A 9,782-nucleotide genomic window follows, 5' to 3' on the forward strand; every position below is an offset into this window, starting at 1 on the left:
CTCTTCCTCATGCAATCATCTCTTTATTTTTTTCAGTTTCCTCTTACACTTTTAAGGACTCTTGTCCATATACTGGGCTTGTTCTTATAATCCAGGATACCCGTTTTATTTGGTGGGCTGTGTAGTAATCTTAATTTCATCTGCAATATTAACTTTCCTTTGCCATGTAACTTAACACCTTGACAGGTCTCGGGGATTATGATATAGACGTCTTTGGGGTGCATTATTCTGTATACCATAGTCTGCCTTCTGACCTCCCCAAAATTCACATCTGTCCCAAGCTATAAATTCAATCATTTCCGTTATACAAGGATTATCCAAACTTTCTCTATTGGAGCCCCTGCCATCAAAACTCAGAAGCCAAGTCAATTCATTTGGTATAAAATAAACCAGAAGTTTAAATACTAAGTTATTAACTGTGTTTATCTCTGGATAGTGGAATTAGGAGTGCTTTTGGTTTCCCTCTTACCATGTGTTCCATAATTTGTTATAACAAGCATGAATAGCTTCCATACTCAGCAAAAGTTATTAAAAAATAAAATAAGTCCAAATGAGAGCCAATAGAGGAATGTGAAGAGTAGTGAGGGAGCAATCAGAGTCGCACCACCAGCTTCCCTGAGGAAGGGAAGGAACTAAAAGCCCTCACTTGAGAGTGGGTTTGCCAGGTGGACAAAGGGTGGAGTCTTGTAAGCCAACCCAGACAAAAATGGTGTCAGGGAGATAAACTGCAGGGGCTGGAGGTTGGTTATTGGTGCAGTTTTGCCACCCCTGGCTGTCACTCACTGCAGCCAGCATGAGTCAGGGGAGGACAGTGGCTCACAATGAGAGGCTTAGATCTGATGGAAACCACAGGAGGATCCAAGGCCAGTGACGCACAGAGGTATGACAAAGGCCAAACTTGTAGATTTGTGCAAAACAGAAGAAAGAGTGCAGAGAAGCAAGTTCAAGTCCTGCCTTCACAATTTACAACTGTGCTAACTTGGGCCACTGTGGTCACCTCTCCAGCTCTCCATTTCCATAACTCTAAAACATCAATGAGACTGCCGCCCTATGCTCCACACGGGTGTCATGGGAACAAATTACACAGTGTGTGTGAAGAGCACTTACTGAACTGCACAGGGTCATCATGGAGGAGGAGGGAGGAATCTGTGACCCATAAAGTAGAAGCTAAAGTGGCCCAGTGGGGTGAGGAGTGGGGTGAGGAGGGAAGTTGCAGGTGAGTAGCAGGTAGACCCGCATGTGACTAACTGCTGAGGACAGATAACTTCAAACATATCAACATGGAGAAAATGATTAACTTGTCTCAAATTACACAACAATAAATGGTGGGGTTGGAACCTTTTGGCTGGGCTGGGCTGGGGTGTGGCTCAGTGGGAGAGCACCTGCCCAACAAACTGGACACCCTGGGTTCAATCCCTAGCCCCACAAAATGAATTCCTTGAACCCTCTGGCTTCAAATTCTGTACTCTTTTCTCTGTTTGTATCACTTTATGAAACAATAAATTCAAGGGTTTGAGTGGCAGAGTAAGGATTAGAGACTAGATCTATAAATAAGTATAATGGGGTGTTTTCTCTGTTGTAAGCACTTTGTATAAAATAGTTCACTAAATTTCCCCCATATCGTATAAAATAATTGTCCCCATCTTTATAGAGGAGGATACTGAGGCATCAAGAAATTAAATGTAACACAAGACCACAGAGATAGGAGGTGCTCAAGCCAAGATTCAAATCCAGGATGTCACCAGAACTTGTATTCACAAACACCAGGTTACACTGTTCATGAGCAGGTGTGCACACACATGCCTTCTGCCAGACTGCCCCACACCTACATCCATTATCAAGGGTCATATATATAACAAGTGCTCTTGAAATAAGTTCAGAAAATGCTTTGTGCTGCAGGATTATCTTGGATCATGGTACAAAATGAAGTTAGAGGAAAAAGTGGACATTCTGGGTAACTGGGTATGGAAAACCCACATCCAGAAGGGACAATTGAAATGGCCAAGGAGGGACATGATAAAGAAGGTGTCGAGGGTCAAGAAACCAAGGGGAACAGGTGGATCCTTCCAGGATGGGGAGGGAGATTGGGTGGGTTAAAGGGAACCCAAGGCCAAGGAAAAGGAGGGATTGAGGAATCACATAGGAGATGAGTTCCTAGAGATAACATGGCAACTTAGTATCTCTAATTATACAAAAGAAAATACAAAACTGAAGAAAATGGGATTGTTGGAAACAAATTGGGTCAAGCATGGTTCCTCAAAAGACACTCTAGTAGAAGATAAGTTTTCAACACATATTCAAAAAAGATTTAAGCAAAAAACACTCAGTAATTCTAACCATTGACCCAGTGCCCCTTTACCAGGCAGTCAGGTTTAGTTATTAGCTTTAATTCCGCATTTCATTTTCAATTTATGAGATGTAAATCTGGGAGGCTTTGTTGGAAACCAAGGAGGTAAGATTACTCTAGCAATTACTCCCTAATAATATATGACTGCACTTGACAAAATAGGTAAATAAAAATGCTTTTCTTTTTACTAGAGAGGGAGCTGTAAAGAGGGTATTTAGGACAACATATTGGAAAGACTGGTTTCTCTGAGTATATACTACACTTTTATGAGCCATTTCTAAAGGCCTCTAGAAAAATTCTATGTTATGGTTTGAATATGAGGTGTCCCCCAAAAGCTCAAGTGTGAGACAATACAAGAAGGTTTAGAGGAGAAATGATTGGGCCATGAGAGCCTTAACCCAGTAAACTAACCCCTGATGGGATTAACTACATGGTAACTAAAGGAAGGTAGGGTGTGGCTGGAGGGGTCAGTCATTGGGGGCATGCCTTTGGTGTATATGTTTTGTATCTGGCGAGAAGAGATCTCTCTCTGCTTTCTGATATCACATGAGCCACATCCCTCCACCACACTCTCCTGCCATATTGTTCTACCTCACCTTGAGCCCTGAGGAATGGAGCCTGCTCTATGTAGACTGAGAACTCTGTACCGTGAGCTCCCAAATAAACTTTTCCTTCTCTAAAATTGTTCTTGTCAGATCTTTAAGTCAAGAAAGCTGACTAAAACATCCCACAAATATACTCGTGTTAAAATCAAATGGAAAAGCAGCACTGCGTCCTCCAAAGAACTCCAGCCTGTCAAATTCAACAAGACACTAAGAGGAACAGACAATGCCACTCAGTAGGAGAGTCACATTGCCTTCACCGGAGCACCCAACATAACATGGTTTGCCTTCTGAGGTTCCTAGAAAGCAGTGTACTTTCTCTACACAGTTGCCCACTTCAACTGCCCCTTCTATTTCCTGCAGGAAATCAGGCCCTTGGAAATGGCCATTCTGGCAAGGAACCCATAAGTCCTCCACCATCTTCTTTTAGACACTTCAAAGGGCAACTCCATGATACTGAAGAAGATGGTGGAAATAGTTTGGGTAAGACTAACCACACAGAACTCTTCAAGCTCTACAATATTTCAGCAAAATAAAGAAGTAACGTTGTTATCTGCCCCAAAGTCACTCATTTGTTTTATTCAACAAACTTACCTCTTACTGGGTGGCAGCCGCTGTGGCTATAGAATCAAATAAGTGAGCAAAAATGGAAGCAACTCCTTCACTGAATTCTAGTATGGAGGGAAGATAGGCATTTGTGTAATACTCAAATAAATATAAAACATAAATTATCATTGTTTTATGAATTTAAAAGACATCTCTGTGGAAATACTTTTGAACCAAGCTCTGGTAAGTAAGTCATAGGACATCAGGGCATGGTAGGAGTGGAGTACTAGATAAGAAGAGTCTTCCTAGAAAAGGAAAGACCGTGTGCAATGGCTTTGCAGCCAAAAACACCAAGCTATATTCAAAGTGCAGGTTCCTAGAGCCCAGAAAGAATGGGGGGCTGGGCCATGAGCTGAGGCTGGAAGGAAGACATCGTCAAACCATGCCAAATAGAGGACTGGGGTTCTTCCAAAGCAGTAGGAAGGCACTAAAGAAGAGGTTGGTAGAGAAGGCCTGAGATGCATCAGATTCACATGGTAAAAAATCCTCCTGGCTGCTCAATGGTAAACAAATTGGTAGAGGCAGAGAGAGTGACAGAGCAAAAGAGGTGGGGTTATGATAGAGACTAAGGGGTTTCTGAACTCCCATGATCCCATGTGTACACAGAGTATCTAGATGGAGCAGTGGATGGCAGTCATTTAATCCCGTGTTTGCTCATACAGAAGAGCACTGTATGGTGCTTGTCAGGACACAGGCTGATAAAAGTACTGACGGTTCAGCCAGGATTTCTGGTTTTGAATCCCAGAAATGTCACTGTGCACACTTGTACAAGTTTTATAATCTCTCTGCCTCAGTTTCTTTTACCTATAAAATGAGATAGTGCTACAGGTTCCCAAAATCATCAGGGCCTCGGGTTTCTTAAAAATCATAACTTTTGGACTTTTAAAAGGTGTGATATTACACTAACTATTCTGTTAACACTTCCTGCAGAGTCTTGGGCAAGATCTCATAATCAAACACATTAATATGTTTTGAAGCAAAATGTATGATCACAAACACTATGTGGGCTAGATAAAGATCATAATAAATAGACTCATGTCACTTCAGATCAGGTTTTGCCATCAAATGAGTTTGCTTCAAAGTTTCTTTAGATTATATTTTTTTCAGAATCTTTGGAAATTCAACATTGCAAGTAAGGGACTATGAACTTATAGGATCTTCTTCCTAGAGTTTCTAGGAGGAATAACTTAGTCATTTTTGAGTTCCTTGGACCAGTGCCTATAGTAAATGCTTTAGAAGCATCTGTGGAAGAAGTAAAGCTCTTGTGCACCAACTACTGGCTGTATGAACTTAGAAATTACTCATCTGTCAAACGCAAGCCATGGTAGGATGACCTCTGAGGTCCATCCATTCTCAAGTTCCCAAGATACTGGAGTACCCTGAGGAATGTCTATTTCCATCTCTCTGTGGAGAAGTCAGAGGAGGACCCTGAATGCACTCCTGACCCTGTAGTGATGATACCACAGCAATTTCACACCCTGCCCTCCCATGGATTCTGTCCCACTGGTTGGTACAGTTACAATCAAACCCTGCTCTGTATTTACTTCTCCTGTAAGGCCATCTAACTGTCATCCTCCTGGACCTCAGCCTGAACAGTCTTGGCGTCCCTCATGGTACCAGGCAGCCCTTGAATTCTAGTCACCAGTATGTATCACCAGGCTCCCAGAAAGAAAGACCTCTTGGCCTGAGCCCAGGAAAAGGAAACCAGTAGCTATTCTCACTGTGCTTGCTATCAAAGGCACCAAGGATCGGGGCAAAGGTAGCATCAAGGAGTCTAGCCACAAGACTTTGGGAAAGTCAGACACTTAACTGTGCAGAACCTTCTTGGTTTCCTTAAGTGCAATGTCAGGATAATAATAATAATAACAGAACCCATTCTGCCTTCTTCATGAAGCTGCTATGAGCACCACACAAGGTATAATGTTAATAAAAGCAAACTTATAGATTGTGGTTTATTATTATCATCACCTGTTGCCTTACCACTGAAATTCTTTCTGTAAGGAAAGATGTTCTAGTTATAGGTAGTGTCCTGGGAAAAGAAAAATCTGCCTTTTAATGCTTTATTAAAGAAGGAAATGAACACAAACTGAGGCCTTGCCACAGACCAGTCACTATTCTAGATTCTTTTCCATGTATGTTATCACTCAATCAGAAAACTTGCTTTTGTGGACAAAGTCATCATATGCTTCATGAAGTTAGGGACTCAGAGACAGAATCCAGGTGATGAAATGCATGTCTTTAACCACTGTGCTCTGGACTCTCTGTGGTTCTGAGACTCTGCCACAGATTTTTAATGAGCAAGTGCTAAGTTTCTTTGCTCAGATCATTTCTTCAAACAATTTCATCTGGAAGAAAGACAAAACAACATGGGACACAACAAAAAGTGGTGGGCATCATTAAACCAGTGTCCAAAAGGAAGCACAGAGGAAGAGGCACCTAATGGTTATTTGCCATGTGGAAATGAAAAGGTAGCTGAACCCTGGTACAGCTCTCTGCCCTCCCCCACAAGTCTTCCCAGTAGCTCTGAGTTGGATATGTCAAGTTCTGCAGCAGAAGGAACATCAGCTCCTATGTGCCCGGCCTCACAATTCCCCACTCCATGTCAGAGGTACTGGGGAAAGCGACCTTACAGACCTAATAGCTTCTGCCGCATTTCAGACGCTGTTTTTCGCTGCTTTTTGCTTCTTTGGGCTACAATGGGACAGAGAAGCAATTACCTCTCTGTCTGTTCATCTCGACGCCATGCTTCACTGGCCTAGAAAGAAGAGGAAATGGGAATGGGAAACTAAAACCAAAGACCTAGAACCTGAAGACGATGTACAAAGTGTTTAATTCAATGAGATTTTCATGGAAATCTGCAGTTAAAGTTTCTATCCTCCTCCGTTTCTTAGAAAAACTTAATTGCATCTGACTAAGGCAGGATGATTTTAAAATATAACACATTTAAGGTTCAGGGAGCCTAATGTATCCATATGTTGCACTTATAGAGTGATGTGCACTTAATAAAGCATATTTCATATATCATCTCATTTATTTCCTAATGTAGTGCTAATTCTTTAAGCAATCATTTGAATTTCTAATTTAAGAGGATTTGAGAGGGAAAAAAATAGATCATTTTGAGTGCCCACCAAGTGCTTGCCATTTTACTGAGTGATTTGCATTCATTATCTTTAGTTCTTCCAACAACTCAGCAAGGAAGGCACATCAGTCAGGATCCCAGCAGAGTTTAAAATCTCCCAAGGACTGCTGAAGTAGCCGAGGTGAGTATCAACACTCAGGAACTCAGAGAAGGTAGAAAATGGCAGCAGGAGCTATGGCCTCCCATGAAGTGAAGGAGCCAACCCTTGTGATACAATAGGGAGAAACCCAGGAGCATAGACACTGGGAACCCACTGAGCACCGGGCCTCTGATTACTGCTTCCCTTTCTCTTCCTCCCCTCTACTGGCTGAACACAATTGGAAGAGGAGGTCCAGGGATCCCAGGGAGGCAACCCTTCAGCCTCATGACCACAGAGGTAGGAAGGGGTGAAAACATATCTTGAAAAGAAACACAGTCCCCTCCTCCTCTAACACCAATCCCCTCCATCTATTTTTATCTTTCCTCCACTTGAAAAAATGCCAGATCCAGATGAGATGATGTCAATTGATTCCTCTTCCCAAATGACATCTAAAACAAGTGACTACCATGTTCTCACAAATATGAGAAGAATAAAAAGGAAGGAGGGGTAATATAAGGTCTAAAGTGATAAGCATAGCAGCCAGCCTTCCTCCACCACTATTCCATGCTCCCCATACCCTTGACCTGCTTCTCCACTGGACAGCGTTCTTTACTGATAAGGTAACCCTAGTCTTTATTTCTGAAGGATCTCAATTCTTGGGCAGTTTTGTCATTATTGCATTACTGTAGTTGCCCACCACCTAGGACAGTGGGGCAGAGTACCGCAGGCCCACAGTAAGTTCCAGACATCATCCTCTTTGTACCCACTGTATAGCAATAACCCATTTCCCCCTGTCAATCAGGATCTGCCCCTGAGTAAAGTGACCCCTTGTCTGTATAATAGGTCAGCAACACAAAGATGTCCAAATGGCCAGAAGCAGATTCAATCTCCAGTTTACCAGAACCATGCTTCTGTCTCTTTTGGAAGCATTTTTTCTTAGGGCATTAGATCTTCAGCAGTTCTTCTAACAGGTTATTTGGTGTGTTTGTAAGTCAGACCACTCCTATCTTTATTCTAGTTTCCCAGACCTGACCATAAGGCATGGCACCATATTTGGGCCACTAAGGCTTATATACCACACCATGGAGCATCCATCCTCACTGTCCAAACTCAACCTGAAATAAGGGCCAAAGATGTCCATTGACTTGGTGAATAGATTTTTCTCACAGAACATAGAACTGAGTAGAGATGAATGAAGACTACAACCAGAAGATAGAGGCATCCAGCTCTACATATGTTAAATCCCTTATTTTTTAGTAAAAGAAACTAAGACTCCAAAAGGCAGAATCGTTTGCCTGAGGTCACACAGCTAGATGAGGAACCGGAGACTCAAATCTTTATTCTAATGCTGATGTTCTTATTTAAGATGCTAACACTATGTGGAAGAAGAGAAAACCTCTCAACTTCCAGTCAAGGAGAATTAGGTTCATCTGAGATGCAAACCAATTACCAGCTTAAAACACTTCCTTACATTCCTTCCTTACATTCCTTACATTACATTACATTTACTTACATTGGTAAGTAAAAATCCAAAGTTCCCTCCTGTGGTCACCAAAATTAAATCTTTTTTTTTTTTTAAAGAGAGAGTGAGAGAGGAGAGAGAGAGAATTTTTTAATATTTATTTTTTTTAGTTATCGGCGGACACAACATCTTTGTATGTATGTGGTGCTGAGAATCGAACCCGGGCCGCACGCATGCCAGGCGAGCATGCTACCACTTGAGCCACATCCCCAGCCCAAAATTAAATCTTAAAGATTATGATGAGCAAGGGATTCAAAGAGCTCTATTATCTTGCTCAGTGGAAGGTGTTCTTAAAAGATGGCTTCACCCCTAATCTTCGGCCTCCACAATCAGTCTCTAGTACAGAGACGTCTAATGGGAATATAATGTGATCTATATTAGTAATTTCAAATTGTCTAGTGTCCACTCTTTAAAAGGCAAAAAGAAAAAGATAAAGTTAATTTTAATAATGTACTTGAACCAAATACATTCAAAATATGGTGATATGCTACCTAGTGGCCTTTTGTTTGTTTTGTAAAGCTGGGCCACTTCAATGTTTTTTTACAACTTAATAAAAAAAGAGAAGTTCTCTGGATAATTGCAGATATGTGTAAAGATGTATGGAAGCACTTAGAAATATTAGTCGAAATGAAAGTTTTCCTGAATGATTTGTAGTCTTCAATGATTATAGGAGGTTACTTGTCTGAAACTGCTATTGAATCTGCATTTATACATTCATTATTTTTAGGATTATTGGTAATAACATCCAAAGTTGTAGGCACTGGGGACTCGGCAATATTTTTCACACCCAGAAGTAGCAGGCAAAAGGTGGCTTTCAGTTCAGAATGGGTTACATGGGCCTTCTTGAGATGTAAGCCCATTGGTCTGATGAATCTTTCATTTTTATCATAAAGCTGTCTCCAACAAGACAAGATTCAGTAGCCATCGTCTTCCATACTTTCTTTCCTCTCTTTCTTTTACTTACGTATTTTTGTATCTTTGAATGTTCATGAGGCCCTAAACCTTCTTCTTTTCTATTTTTCTTTTCATGGTAATCCAAACTGTATCCATAGCATTTAGATATAATTCAAGATAATCATTTTGTGACATGGTAAAAGACATAGAACCTCGAGGTAACCCTCCAGGGTATAAATATGCTCTCAGTTTTGAGGTTTCAGAGGCCAGCAGCTGACTCTTTCCAAAACAGGAAAATCATAGTGACAGTTTGATCACCAAGGGACCTCATATATAATGGGGATCCTGCAAGATTATATCACCTTGTAATGTATGCTCCGTCACGTTCACACAAGAGGATTGCCCAACAACACATTTCTCAGTACTTATTCCTGCTGTTATGCAACACATAATGTATTACCATCTTGACAAGTAATCAATATAAAAATATTCATGGGAATTTTACATCCTATATTTTATGCTAAATCTTCAAAATCTATCATGTTTTATAGTTAGAACCTCTCTATTCAAACTTGCCATATTTTAAGTGCTCA

The sequence above is a fragment of the Callospermophilus lateralis genome, unplaced genomic scaffold (assembly GCF_048772815.1).
Source record: "Callospermophilus lateralis isolate mCalLat2 unplaced genomic scaffold, mCalLat2.hap1 Scaffold_153, whole genome shotgun sequence".
In the NCBI taxonomy this organism is placed as follows: Eukaryota; Metazoa; Chordata; class Mammalia; order Rodentia; family Sciuridae; genus Callospermophilus; species Callospermophilus lateralis.